This window comes from Salvelinus fontinalis, chromosome 6, assembly GCF_029448725.1.
Source record: "Salvelinus fontinalis isolate EN_2023a chromosome 6, ASM2944872v1, whole genome shotgun sequence".
Taxonomy (NCBI): domain Eukaryota; kingdom Metazoa; phylum Chordata; class Actinopteri; order Salmoniformes; family Salmonidae; genus Salvelinus; species Salvelinus fontinalis.
In genome coordinates this window covers 26,393,979-26,406,269 of record NC_074670.1, presented here as the reverse complement: position 1 = coordinate 26,406,269, position 12,291 = coordinate 26,393,979, and the positions used below count along the sequence as shown (strand labels likewise).

Genomic DNA, 12,291 nt, shown 5'->3' with positions numbered 1-12,291 from the left:
TCTGAGCCTAACAGTATCATTAGCAGTCCTAGCTCACAGTGCTCCACTGTGGAGCCCCGGGGGCACAGCCTTGTGCCTTAATTACCTAACTAATGAGTCATTGTGAGAGGCCTGCTGGTGCCGTGCATTGGCCCGCCACTCGCTCAGAGGTAAACAAAAATGCACACTCTCTAAGACTTAGGCACAGCAACCCCGGTAAGCACACAATCTCTCAAACACACACAAAGAGACAGACACGCACACACATGTATGCTTGCTCTCTCACGCGCGCACACACACACACACGCAGGCATTCACACCTCTGGCGAAGTGGGAGATAACCGGGAGACAAGCTGCTCCTGTTCCCTTCTCAGATACAGTGTTGAAGATGACCACATTCTGTTCATTTCAAACTGAACTACTACCAGGGGTCATGTTCCGGAGGGAGGAAGAGTCACTGCTAGCCTGCAAGATGTTGTTACAGGTTATGCAAGTCTTATGACAGCTTACACAGTGGCACCGTAACAGACTGCGTCATGAGAAGAGTAGGCAGTCTGGACCCGTCCGAAGCAGGCATAATCGATGAAGAGCTTTGCTTTAGTGTGTCGTTTGACTAGGCAGTGAGTCTCAAACAAGGACTGCTAAAATGCTCATTTAATTGTACTTTTGAAGTCTAGACAGTGCATTTAAGCGTCCATCTGTAGATCACCATGCACATATGCATCCCCTGCTACTTTCAGTCTCAGCACAACCACACATAAGCCTATAAAAGAGCTGAAAAGCACAGAGTTAACTTAAAGCTCCCTCTTTAAATGTCTAAACACTGTACGTTGTGACGGCTAAATGAAAAGGCGCTCGGCGACTTGATGGAGGGAAAACTACCTGTAATTTGTTCAGCCAGTAAAAAGGTTTATAAATAGGAAAAAAGGGCTCTCTGGAATTAAGTCTCTCCCTCCATCAGATTTTCTTGACAGGAAGTCTCTGAAGCAAGTTTTCTGAGAAAGTAGATCCGTTGACAGCCCTGTTGCTCGGAGACGGGCAGCTCTTGAGAGACAAGCAGTGTTAAATGAGCAGGCGTTTATCAATGCCCATATGAGTCCATTGACAACGTTCAGCGGTGCATCACAGCAGACGTGGGTTCAAATAGTATTCTGAATCTTTCAAATTGAAAGCCGCAATTGAACCAATCGGAAAAAAATCCCAAAAGTGAAAACCCTGCCCACCTGGCACTCCAGGCAGGATCAAGTAAACACTCAAAATCTCAAATACTATTTGAACCCAAGTCTGGCTCCACATCAGTACATGAGTTTCTCCTTCCTCCCTTTAGGTTTGAGTCCATTTCCATAACATTTTCTGACATTAGGGTTCCATTGAAAGAAGCCACACTTGAATAAGAGAAGTGTTCAACGCCAATTGATTGGAAGATCCAAAATTAGAATAGTAAAATATGGAGATTAGAATTTGACAAAGTAGCTTGTGATTAACATAAGGAGTAGACCCCTTCAACAAGGCTAGATTTCCATTCCTTATTTACAGGCACCTTGTTCCTGGCATCAAATGCATTTCTGTTTACTCTCTAGTCCATAATCTTCTTTACTTCTGTTCTTGGTTAATATAGTATATGAGAATGTTTTGGGGAGGGATACCAATGACCACAGTTCCAGTTGTGAGAATATTTATTCTTAGGAAAACATGGGGAATCTGTCTTAGTGAAAAATGAAATAGTTTTTATGTTATCCTCCAGGGTTCATCTATAATGCCTACCGTCTGTGTTTGTACTAGATGTATAAATCACCACCACTATGACTATGGGGATCATATCTTTCCATATAGAGAGATATTATAAACCACAAGGCTGTATGGTAGGTCTGTCTGGGTACCTGTGGGTGGCGGAGGTTGTGTGTGTGTATCTGTTTCTGTATTGTACGTGGGTGGAAGGCGGTATCCACATTGATAATGACATGCAAACAGCCCTAGGTCCCCGGCATTCCTCTGGGATCACCAGTTTAAACATCTCATGTAGTGCCCTTGGTACGGAGTACGGAGAACCACCACAACTGCAACTCAATACATAAAGCCTAGTTAAATAAAAGGTCCAACATTTTAAATAATAACCCAATGGAGTAGAACACCTCAGTGCAGTAGTAGACAATGTAGTGGTATACCTCAGGGCTGAGTACAAGCCCCATCTCAAAGGCTGTGAACTCGAATATGTTTGATGATAAAATGTGGCAGCGTAAAACTATCAATGAGGTGTTACATGTTTTTCAGCTAAATGCAGGCCTCTTGAGAAACCACATGCTGTGCCTTCAGAAAGTATTCATACCTCTTGAAATATTCCACATTTTGTTGTGCTACAGCCTGAGTTCATAATGGATTACATGTATTTTTTCTCCCCCATTTATATACACCCTATAATGACAAAGCGGAACATGTTTTTAGAAATGTTTGCAAATGTATGGAAAATAAAATTCATTAATCTAATTTACATAAATATACACACCCCTGAGTCAATAAATGTTAGAATCACCTTTGGCAGCGATTACAGCTGTGAGTCTTCTTGGGTAATTCTAAGAGCTTTGCAAACCTAGATTGTACAATATTTTCACATTATTCTTTAAAAATGTCTTCAAGCTGTCAAGTTGTTGAATGATCATTGCTAGACAGCCATTTTCAAGACTTGCCATATACTTTCAAGCTACTTTATGTCAAAACTGTAACTAGGCCACACAGGAACATTCAATGTCATCTTGGTAAGCTAGTCCAGTGTATATTTGGCTTATGTTTTAGGTTATTGTCCTGCTGAAAGGTGAATTTGTCTCCCAGTGTCTGTTGAAAAGCAGAATAAACCAGGTTTTCCTCCAGTACTTTTTATCCTAAAAATCTCCATCGTCATTGCCAATGACAAGCATACCCATGACATGATGCAGCTACCACCATGCTTAAAAATGTGAACAGTGGTACTCGGTGATGTGTTTTGTTGGATTTGCCCCAAACATAACGATTTGTATTCAGAAATTGCCCCAAAAAATTCTGTTTTACTTTCGTGTCTTATTGCAAACAGGATGCATGTTTTGGAATATTTTGCTTCTGTACAGACTTCCTTCTTTTCACTCTGTAATTTAGGTTAGTATTGTTGAGTACTACAATGTTGTTGATCCATCCTCAGTTTTCTCCTATCACAGCAATTAAACTCTAACTGTTTTAAAGTCACCATTGGCCTCATGATGAAATCCCTGAGCGGTTTCCTTCCTCTCCAGCAACTGAGTTAGGAAGGACGCCTATATCCTAGTGACTGGGTGTATTGATACACTATACAAAGTATAATAACTTCACCATGCTCAAAGGGATGTTCAATGTCTCCTTTTTTTACCCATCTACCAATAGTTGCCTTTCTTTGCGAGGCATTGGAAAACCTACTGGTCTTTGTGGTTGAATCTGTGTTTAAAATTCACTGCTAGACTGAGGGACCTTACAGATAATTGTATGTGTGGGGTACAGAGATGAGTCATTCAAAAGCATGTTAAACGCTATTATTACACAGAGAGGGTGAGTTCATGCAAGTTGTGACTTGTTAAGCTAATTTTACTCCTGAACTTATTTAGACTTGCCATAACAAAGGGGTTGAATACTAATTGACTCAAGACATTTCAGCTTTTCATTTTTAATTCATTTGTAAAAATGTCTAAAAACATAATTCCACTATGAAATTATGGGGTATTGTGTGTAAGCCAGTGACACACAATCTCAATTTAGTCCATTTTAAATTCCGGCTGTAACACAACAAAATGTGGAAAAAGTCAAGGGGTGTGAATACTTTCTGAAGGCACTAAGTGTTTTCATAACTGTATAGAGTAGATGATCCACTTCTATGTCCAGCCGGCACTGTAAAACATGTCTGCACCTGCACACATGGTGTGAATCATCTCATTCATAGCATAAATAAATAACTCTACTCTTCATCATATTTTCCATAGAGATGCACTAGCATTTGCCGTAACAAAAGTTAGGGAGGCATATGGGAAACAAGAGGACCCCAAACTCTAACTGATTCCCCAGACTCTGAAGGAGCCAGTGGTATACATCAAGAGACGCTATCCTAAATGAATAAACAGATACTCTAATCATCCACACCCTCTTCAGTAGTCATTAACTCCCATTACAGAAAGCCCTGTACTCACACCTCAGTCTCCCAGCAGATGGGAGCTCCACCAGACAACAGGTGGTAGATCGTCATGGAAACCTACCCGGCATAATGATTGAACCCATGGTAACAATGCCTGGGACCTCGCTAACAACTCAGACGTATGAGTGAAATACGTGACAGATCTGCAATAATTACGGAATGTGTCTATGATCTTTATTAGAATTATTTGCCAACAGCGCCTGCAAAACACCTCCATCTTTTGTTTCTAAATGACCAGAATAGACATAGAGGATTATTATATATATAATTGACGCTGTGATACCTACATACTTCACAAGCGATGTACTGAATTCTTGAAGGACAAGACCCGTGTTCCCATGAATTATGAAATAAGTAAGATGCAGGAGAATGACTGAAAAACATATGAATATATTATTAAAGAGAACAGATAGAGACGACTAGTGCTACGTACGATTGACTCAGTTTACACAGTATGAGAGACAGGCTCATGGAGAAAGCACACGCAACCAGTGTGTGTTGGTGAGGTGTGCTCAAACCTTGACATGACTATTTAGAGAAGACATTTTGTCAATACGATACTTTTCTTCGGTGTGGTTTTCAGAGAACCCAGATAGCCCAACGGAGTTGAATGAACACCGTTTGGCAAACATTTTCCCAAGTTTGTCAATAGCTGAGGATAAGTCATCAGTGGGTAGGCTACTCTAGTCCTTCAGGTTTATTTGAGGGTTGATAATTTCTCAGTGGAGTCTTGTGTTGGTTCTCACAGCAGAAATCTGAAGAGAACCCCCCCCCCCCCACCCCCACCCCCCCTCCATATCTACATCGATCTAATGAGATATAACTGAAAAATATGCTTTTGAAAAGTCAGACTTTTCATAACACGGCATCTCAGAGGAGTTCAAACAGCTCCAGAATGTCTGAAGTTCTACATTAGTGGTTGATGGGAGAGAATGGCTGTAGGATAACCAGTAAGTAGCATAGCAGTCTCGAGCTGTGCATGTCAATTATTCAGTGACACTTTTTGAATGACAACTGGAATTCCACTAACTGAATGAGAATGAAGATTAATGAAAAACAACTGTCCATGTTCAGATCTGCCATTTTAAGTGTGCACATGTATACACTCTCAGTACATTCTGTATCTTGTCATTCCAATTTCAAGCTTTCACAGAAAACCAAAGCCTCATGCACCTTGAGATTAACCTTCAACCAAGACCTTCTTTGAAAACAGAAATGTTCAAACCTAGCTTTCAGGAAGTGAGGTCAAGATTTTCCAGAATGAGGACACTTCCTCTGAACAGTGAGCAACAACCCAGTGCCTGCCTTCTTTATAAAGTCCAAGAACAGCCATGAGAGGATACAATATATCCTCTTTTTACAGCAGACAAATATCTTTGTTCCTCATTTGGGTTGTGTGAAGGCTAGGGCAGAGGTGTTTGGTTAAATTGAGCTTGTTTACTCCTCTGCTATCTTTGCCTAGATTGCATTTCAACACAATCAATACTGTCATATTGGATCAGAGCAACAGGATAATAAGACCCAATAAAGCTGTGAGGGGGCGTATAGGGGGTATTGTGTATCAGATTAGCGGGAAGAAGATGGAAGCTAGGATAGAAATGGGGTTGGTAAAAACAGGCATTCAAACACACACAGCACGCGCACGCATACACACACACACACACACATTCTTACAGTATATATACAAACACATAATGCACACAGACCCCACACTCAGAAATCCCCACACACCTCTAGAGAGAGAAAGAGAACTCTCCTGAAGCTAAATAAGACAGGTTTATATCTGGGCTGCCAGTAAAACCAAATCATGAACAGACTATTTGCCTCCAAGAAGAAGAAGGGACATATTTGTATGTACACATATTTCACATAGCAAATGAGGTTCTGTTCACCACAGAAGATAGACCCTTAGACACAGGAAACAGTATTTGCAGAATTAGAGGAATTTCCTCCTGTAGAATCAAGGCTAATCTGAAACATATTGCCTCAGACACAGGCTCAGATACAGGAGGTAGAGAGAGAGGGGGAGAGGAAGGAACTGTACAGAAATCTGCGTTTCCTGTTGATGAAAACGTTGTCAGCAGTTGCTCTTGTTTGAAGCCTAATGATTTAAGAACCTGCTGAGTTTTACAATGTCAGACGTTTTAATGCTGCTCCAACACATTTTCTTTTAAAAACAATAGGCTGTTATTCGACTGCTTGAGGGGTCCAACGCAATAGTAAGGAACATTCAGCACTACATAGTAGCATAGTAGCAATCATCTGTTGCTGTATGGACACCTGTATCGAGCAACCTCAAAGGGTATTTATATGTGACGTATCTACAGAATAGTTAAACATCCTACTTAGTGTATGACATACACTGAGCGTACAAAACATTATGAACACCTGCTCTTTCCATGACATAGACTGACCAGGTGAATCCAGGTGAATGATATGATCCCTTATTGATGTAATTTGTTAAATCCACCTCCATCAGTGGAGATTAATGGGAGGTGACTGGTTAAAGAAGGATTTTTAAGCCTTGAGAAAACTGAGACATGGATTGTGTATGTGTGCCATTCAGAGAGTGAATGGGCAAGACAAAATATTTAAGTGCCTATGAACGGGATATGGTAGTAGGTGCTGCTGGGTTTTTCAAGCTCAACAGTTTCCTGTGTGTATCATGAATGGTCCACCTCCCTAAGGGCATCCTGCCAACTTGACACAACTGTGGGAAGCATTTGCATCAACACCTTGTAGAGTTCATTCCCCAACGAATTGAGGCTATTCTGAGGGAACAAGGTGGGGTGCAACGCAATATTAGGAAGGTGTTCTTAATGTTTTGTACACTCAGTGTATTTGGTTACCGATTTAACCAAGTAGGAGCTGTCTGCTATCCAAACCCTTCTGTGGTTTATTGATTGACAGTGTGATGTTACTGGTCGGATTAACATAGAGGTTTCCATTGCTATTGCAACATCTACAGTTGAAGTCGGAAGATCACATACACCTTAGCCAAATACATTTAAACTCAGTTTCACAATTCCTGACATTTAATCCTAGTAAAAATTCCCTGTCTTAGGTCAGTTAGGATCACCACTTTATTTTAAGAATGTGAAATGTCAGAATAATAGTAGAGAGAATGATTTATTTCAGCTTTTATTTCTTTCATCACATTCCCAGTAGGTCAGAAGTTTACATACACTCAATTAGTATTTGGTAGCATTATCTTTAAATTGATTAACTTGGGTCAAATGTTTTGGGTAGCCTTCCACAAGCTTCCCACAATAAGTTGGGTGAATTCTGGCCCATTCCTCCTGACAGAGCTTGTGTAACGGAGTCAGGTTTGTAGGCCTCCTTGCTCGCACACACTTTTTCAGTTCTGCCAACAAATTGTCTATAGGATTGAGGTCAGGGCTTTGTGATGGCCACTCCAATACCTTGACTTTGTTGTCCTTAACCATTTTGTCACAACTTTGGAAGTATGCTTGGGGTCATTGTCGATTTGGAAGACCCATGTGCGACCAAGCTTTAACTTCCTGACTGATGTCTTGATGTTGCTTCAATATATCCACATCATTTTCCTGCCTCATGATGCCATCTATTTTGTGAAGTGCACCAGTCCCTCCTGCAGCAAAGCACCTCCACAACATGATGCTGCCACCCCCGTGCTTCACGGTTGGGATGGTGTTCTTCAACTTGCAAGCCTCCCCCCTTTTCCTCCAAACATAACGATGGTCATTATGGCCAAGCAGTTCTATTTTTGTTTCATCAGACCAGAGGACATTTCTCCAAAAAGTACGATCTTTCTCCCCATGTGCAGTTGCAAACCATAGTCTGGCTTTTTTTGGCGATTTTGGAGCAGTGGCTTCTTCCTTGCTGAGCGGCCTATCAGATTATGTCGATATAGGACTTGTTTTACTGTGGATATAGATACTTTAGTACCTGTTTCCTCCAGAATCTTCACAAGGTCCTTTGTTGTTGTTCTGCGATTAATTTGCACTTTTCGCACCAAAGTACGTTCATCTCTAGGAGACAGAGCACGTCTCCTTCCTGAGCGGTATGACGGCTGCGTGGTCCCATGGTGTTTATACTTGCGTACTATTGTTTGTACAGATGAACGTGGTACCTTCAGGCGTTTGGAAATTGCTCCCAAGGATGAACCAATGTGGAGATGGAGGTCTACAATTGTTTTTCTGAGGTCTTGGCTAATTTCTTTAGATTTTCCCATGATGTCAAGCAAAGAGGCACTGAGTTTGAAGGTAGGCCTTGAAATACATCCTCAGGTACACCTCCAATTGACTCAAATTATGTCAATTAGCCTATCAGAAGCTTCTAAAGCCATGACATCATTTTCTGGAATTTTCCAAGCTGTTTAAAGGCACAGTCAACTTAGTGTATGTAAACTTCTGACCCACTGGAATTGTGATACAGTGGATTATAATTGAAATAATCTGTCTGTAAACAATTGTTGCAAAAATGACTTGTGTCATGCACAAAGTAGATGTCCTAACCGACTTGCCAAAACTATAGTTAGTTAATAACAAGAAATTTGTGGAGTGGTTGAAAAAATGAGTTTTAATGACTCCAACCTAAGCGTATGTAAATTTCCGACTTCAACTGTACATTCACACTTTAAGGCAGATGTGCATCCTACATGGGGCAATAAGTAGCCTAGTGGTTAGAGCTTTGGACTAGTAACCGGAAGATTGCTAGATCGAATCCCCGAGCTGACAAGGTAAAAATCTGTGATTCTGCCCCTGAACAAGGCGTTTAACCCGCTGTCATTGTAAATACAAATTTGTTCTTAACTGACTTGCCTAGTTAAATAAAGTGTGCATGTCTTGGAATATAAAATACCCATAATCATTAGTAGGCCTACAGGCTCATTCATTTGTCATACCTCTAATGTTAGGATTAGGGGGTATAAGGTCATGGGATCCTAGATCTGTGGTTAGGGTCAACATCTACCCTAAGCGTGTCTTTTCTGTTTAGGTCATATCTACATTATAAACAACATGTTGAATGGAATCGAGCATGTGCCATGCAAACACTTCACCCATGCAGTGAGAATATAATGGAAATCTAAAGTAAAACCTGATGACCGTGAATTCACTTCAATGTCATTCCCCGAGAACCGACCGCTGTTCAATTCTCCCTCTCGGGGTGGTGAACTGGGATAAATTCTGGCTCCCCGCATCCAGGGGCTAATCTCCACTCAGAACACACTACGGTGTTCTAAAATTTCACTGACCTCTCATTTCCGTGCTCCATATTCCCGCTTCCGATCAGAGCACAGGCGGAACGCCGTAGCTTCTACATGTCAGTCACACGGAGCGGTGAGAAAAGCTTATATTAACAAGAGGACTTCAGGCTCTGGGGGTTTTGCATATAAATAATGTGTCTGGAGCCAAGATGAAATCAAATGGTGTGTGTGTGCGTGCGTGCGTGTGTCTGTCAGCTGGATTTGATTTCAAGGACAAAATCTCCGTAGCTATATGCTGTCTACTGGAAACTAACATAAGTGTGTTTTCAATTTTTCATCCTCTTGACATTTTAAACATTTGAAATCACATTTTCGGAAATAAACTACGTGCCAAGCACTCCAAGAACCTTTCTATGTGTGTACGGTGAGATGGTTTCTTTCCACACCGGTTAGCACAGCACTCCGTTTGTCCTTTCCCTATGGGGCCATGGTGTTAATATCAAATCATTCTTGCCTCTTTGTTTCAAAGCCATTTTCTGAGGTAAATGAAAGGTAGCAGCATGGCCCTGTTCGTGAATGTGAGTAATAAACTTACATAAAACTTGGGGTTATTGCTTGCTAGCTAAGGCTGCCTGGTATTTACAGTTGCAGTTTATTAAAAGCTCATGACACATTGCTCTTCATATCTTGATCCGGTCTTTATGTGGCTCACCATGTCCCCCTGTCATTTGGTAATTTAAGGGCGCTTTCACATATCCCCTTATGATCCTGATCCTGGAGCGGTTGGTACCCTGATCCGCGATATAAAGCATGTGTGAAACGCAAACGAACCCTGGCTGAAACGAATCCTGGACCTGTGTGAGTAGCGGGGACAAGATCCAGGACCAGAGTACCAGATATTGTGACACAGCAGCGCGAGTTGCGTGGAACTTTTTTTCCCCCAGTTGTAAAAGAGCTAGCTTGCTAACATTATGGAGAATGTGCATCTTGCTAAACGCACCCTGAAACTGGTATTTTCAGGTCTTGTGAAAGCAAAACGTATTCTGTAGAATTGCTCCAGGAAACCAAACCAGGGTGCTCCAGGGAACCGAACCAGGGTGCTCCAGGGAACCGAACCAGGGTGCTCCAGGGAACCGAACCAGGGTGCTCCAGGAAACCGAACCAGGGTGCTCCAGGAAACCGAACCAGGGTGCTCCAGGAAACCGAACCAGGGTGCTCCAGGGAACCGAACCAGGGTGCTCCAGGGAACCGAACCAGGGTGCTCCAGGAAACCGAACCAGGGTGCTCCAGGAAACCGAACCAGGGTGCTCCAGGAAACCGAACCAGGGTGCTCCAGGGAACCGAACCAGGGTGCTCCAGGAAACCGAACCAGGGTGCTCCAGGAAACCAAACCAGGGTGCTCCAGGAAACCGAACCAGGGTGCTCCAGGAAACCGAACCAGGGTGCTCCAGGGAACCGAACCAGGGTGCTCCAGGGAACCGAACCAGGGTGCTCCAGGAAACCAAACCAGGGTGCTCCAGGAAACCCAACCAGGGTGCTCCAGGAAACCAAACCAGGGTGCTCCAGGGAACCGAACCAGGGTGCTCCAGGAAACCGAACCAGGGTGCTCCAGGAAACCAAACCAGGGTGCTCCAGGAAACCGAACCAGGGTGCTCCAGGAAACCGAACCAGGGTGCTCCAGGGAACCGAACCAGGGTGCTCCAGGAAACCAAACCAGGGTGCTCCAGGAAACCAAACCAGGGTGCTCCAGGAAACCAAACCAGGGTACCAAATTACATTTGTGAAAACACCCTAAAAGTAACTGGCAGTGCTATATAGTGCCTGTTTTAGAGATACATTGAGCTATGGACATGATTGGAAACAAATAAACAAGAACATTTGTAATCTTCCAATTTTTTGCCTCAATTCTTCTAGATTTGATTAGTTGAAAGTGTTTGGTTAGAGCTTGTTGCTGAGACCTAAACACTTTTTAGAACAGGAAAGTATGAACTCGGATTCACAGAGGCCACATTTACATTACAAAGGCCTTATACCCAAGTAATTGGAATGAACAGGCTAGGTAGTATATACAGCCACGAGTATGTATAGTGCACTTCTGTGATCATATTAATTGTTGTGTATTTTGTAGGAAACAGCACTAACAGTTGCAGGAACTATGAATCTCCCTGTAGCCTAGTCACATGCCTGGTACAATATAATTACATACAGTATCCGCCAACAGTTAGCCTAAAAAACTGCTTTAGGTAATGTAAGGATTTTCAGACAGACCCAAACACTACAGGGACACAACTACACAGACTCAATATAGTCCTAGGAGACATAAACAGGCACAGCTTTAAAAAAGAGCGAGGAAGAGAACTGAGAAAGAACGAGCGAGAGACAGACAGACACAGTGGGGGAGAGAGAGAGAGAGATGCACGCATACAGCCCCAGACACCCATTCTCTCCCCGTCAGATTGACTAGCTAATGGAGTCTAATAAACTGTCACAGCCAACACACAGCACACTACATCTCCCAGCTTCTCCCGACTCCAGAGGGCTGCATCTCCCACCAGCCCACCACCATTCACACTGTTTGAATTGTAACTTCTCATGGAGGGAAATAAAGTGATGGCTATATTTATCCCCAGCTTCCTTAGGTCTGCTGCTCGCGCAATATACCGCCCCTGAGCCATGAGCAGAGCAGGTCTCAGGAAGCAACCTTGCATCTCATCAACACTTCAAATTGCAACAAGAAACGCCTCTGTGGGCTGGGGGTGTGTGAGTAGGTGGGAGAAGAAGATGGAGTCTATTATGGTGGAGGAATGTATTTCCATCTAACTAAGTGTGAGGCGGAGGGCAACATGTTCTGTGGTTGGAGTGCATGTTGTGTTTGTCAGTTTAATTTCTGGTACTGAACTTGAACAATATGATAGTTAAGCATATCTTTGGTGTGTAA

General features: G+C 42.6%; 1 protein-coding gene across 3 annotated transcripts in view; it reads right to left on the bottom strand.

Annotated features, from left to right (window-relative positions):
* The window catches only part of LOC129857480 (raftlin-like), a 70,863-nt gene that overhangs the window by 44,077 nt on the left and 14,495 nt on the right, over positions 1-12,291 (bottom strand). The window lies entirely within an intron of this gene.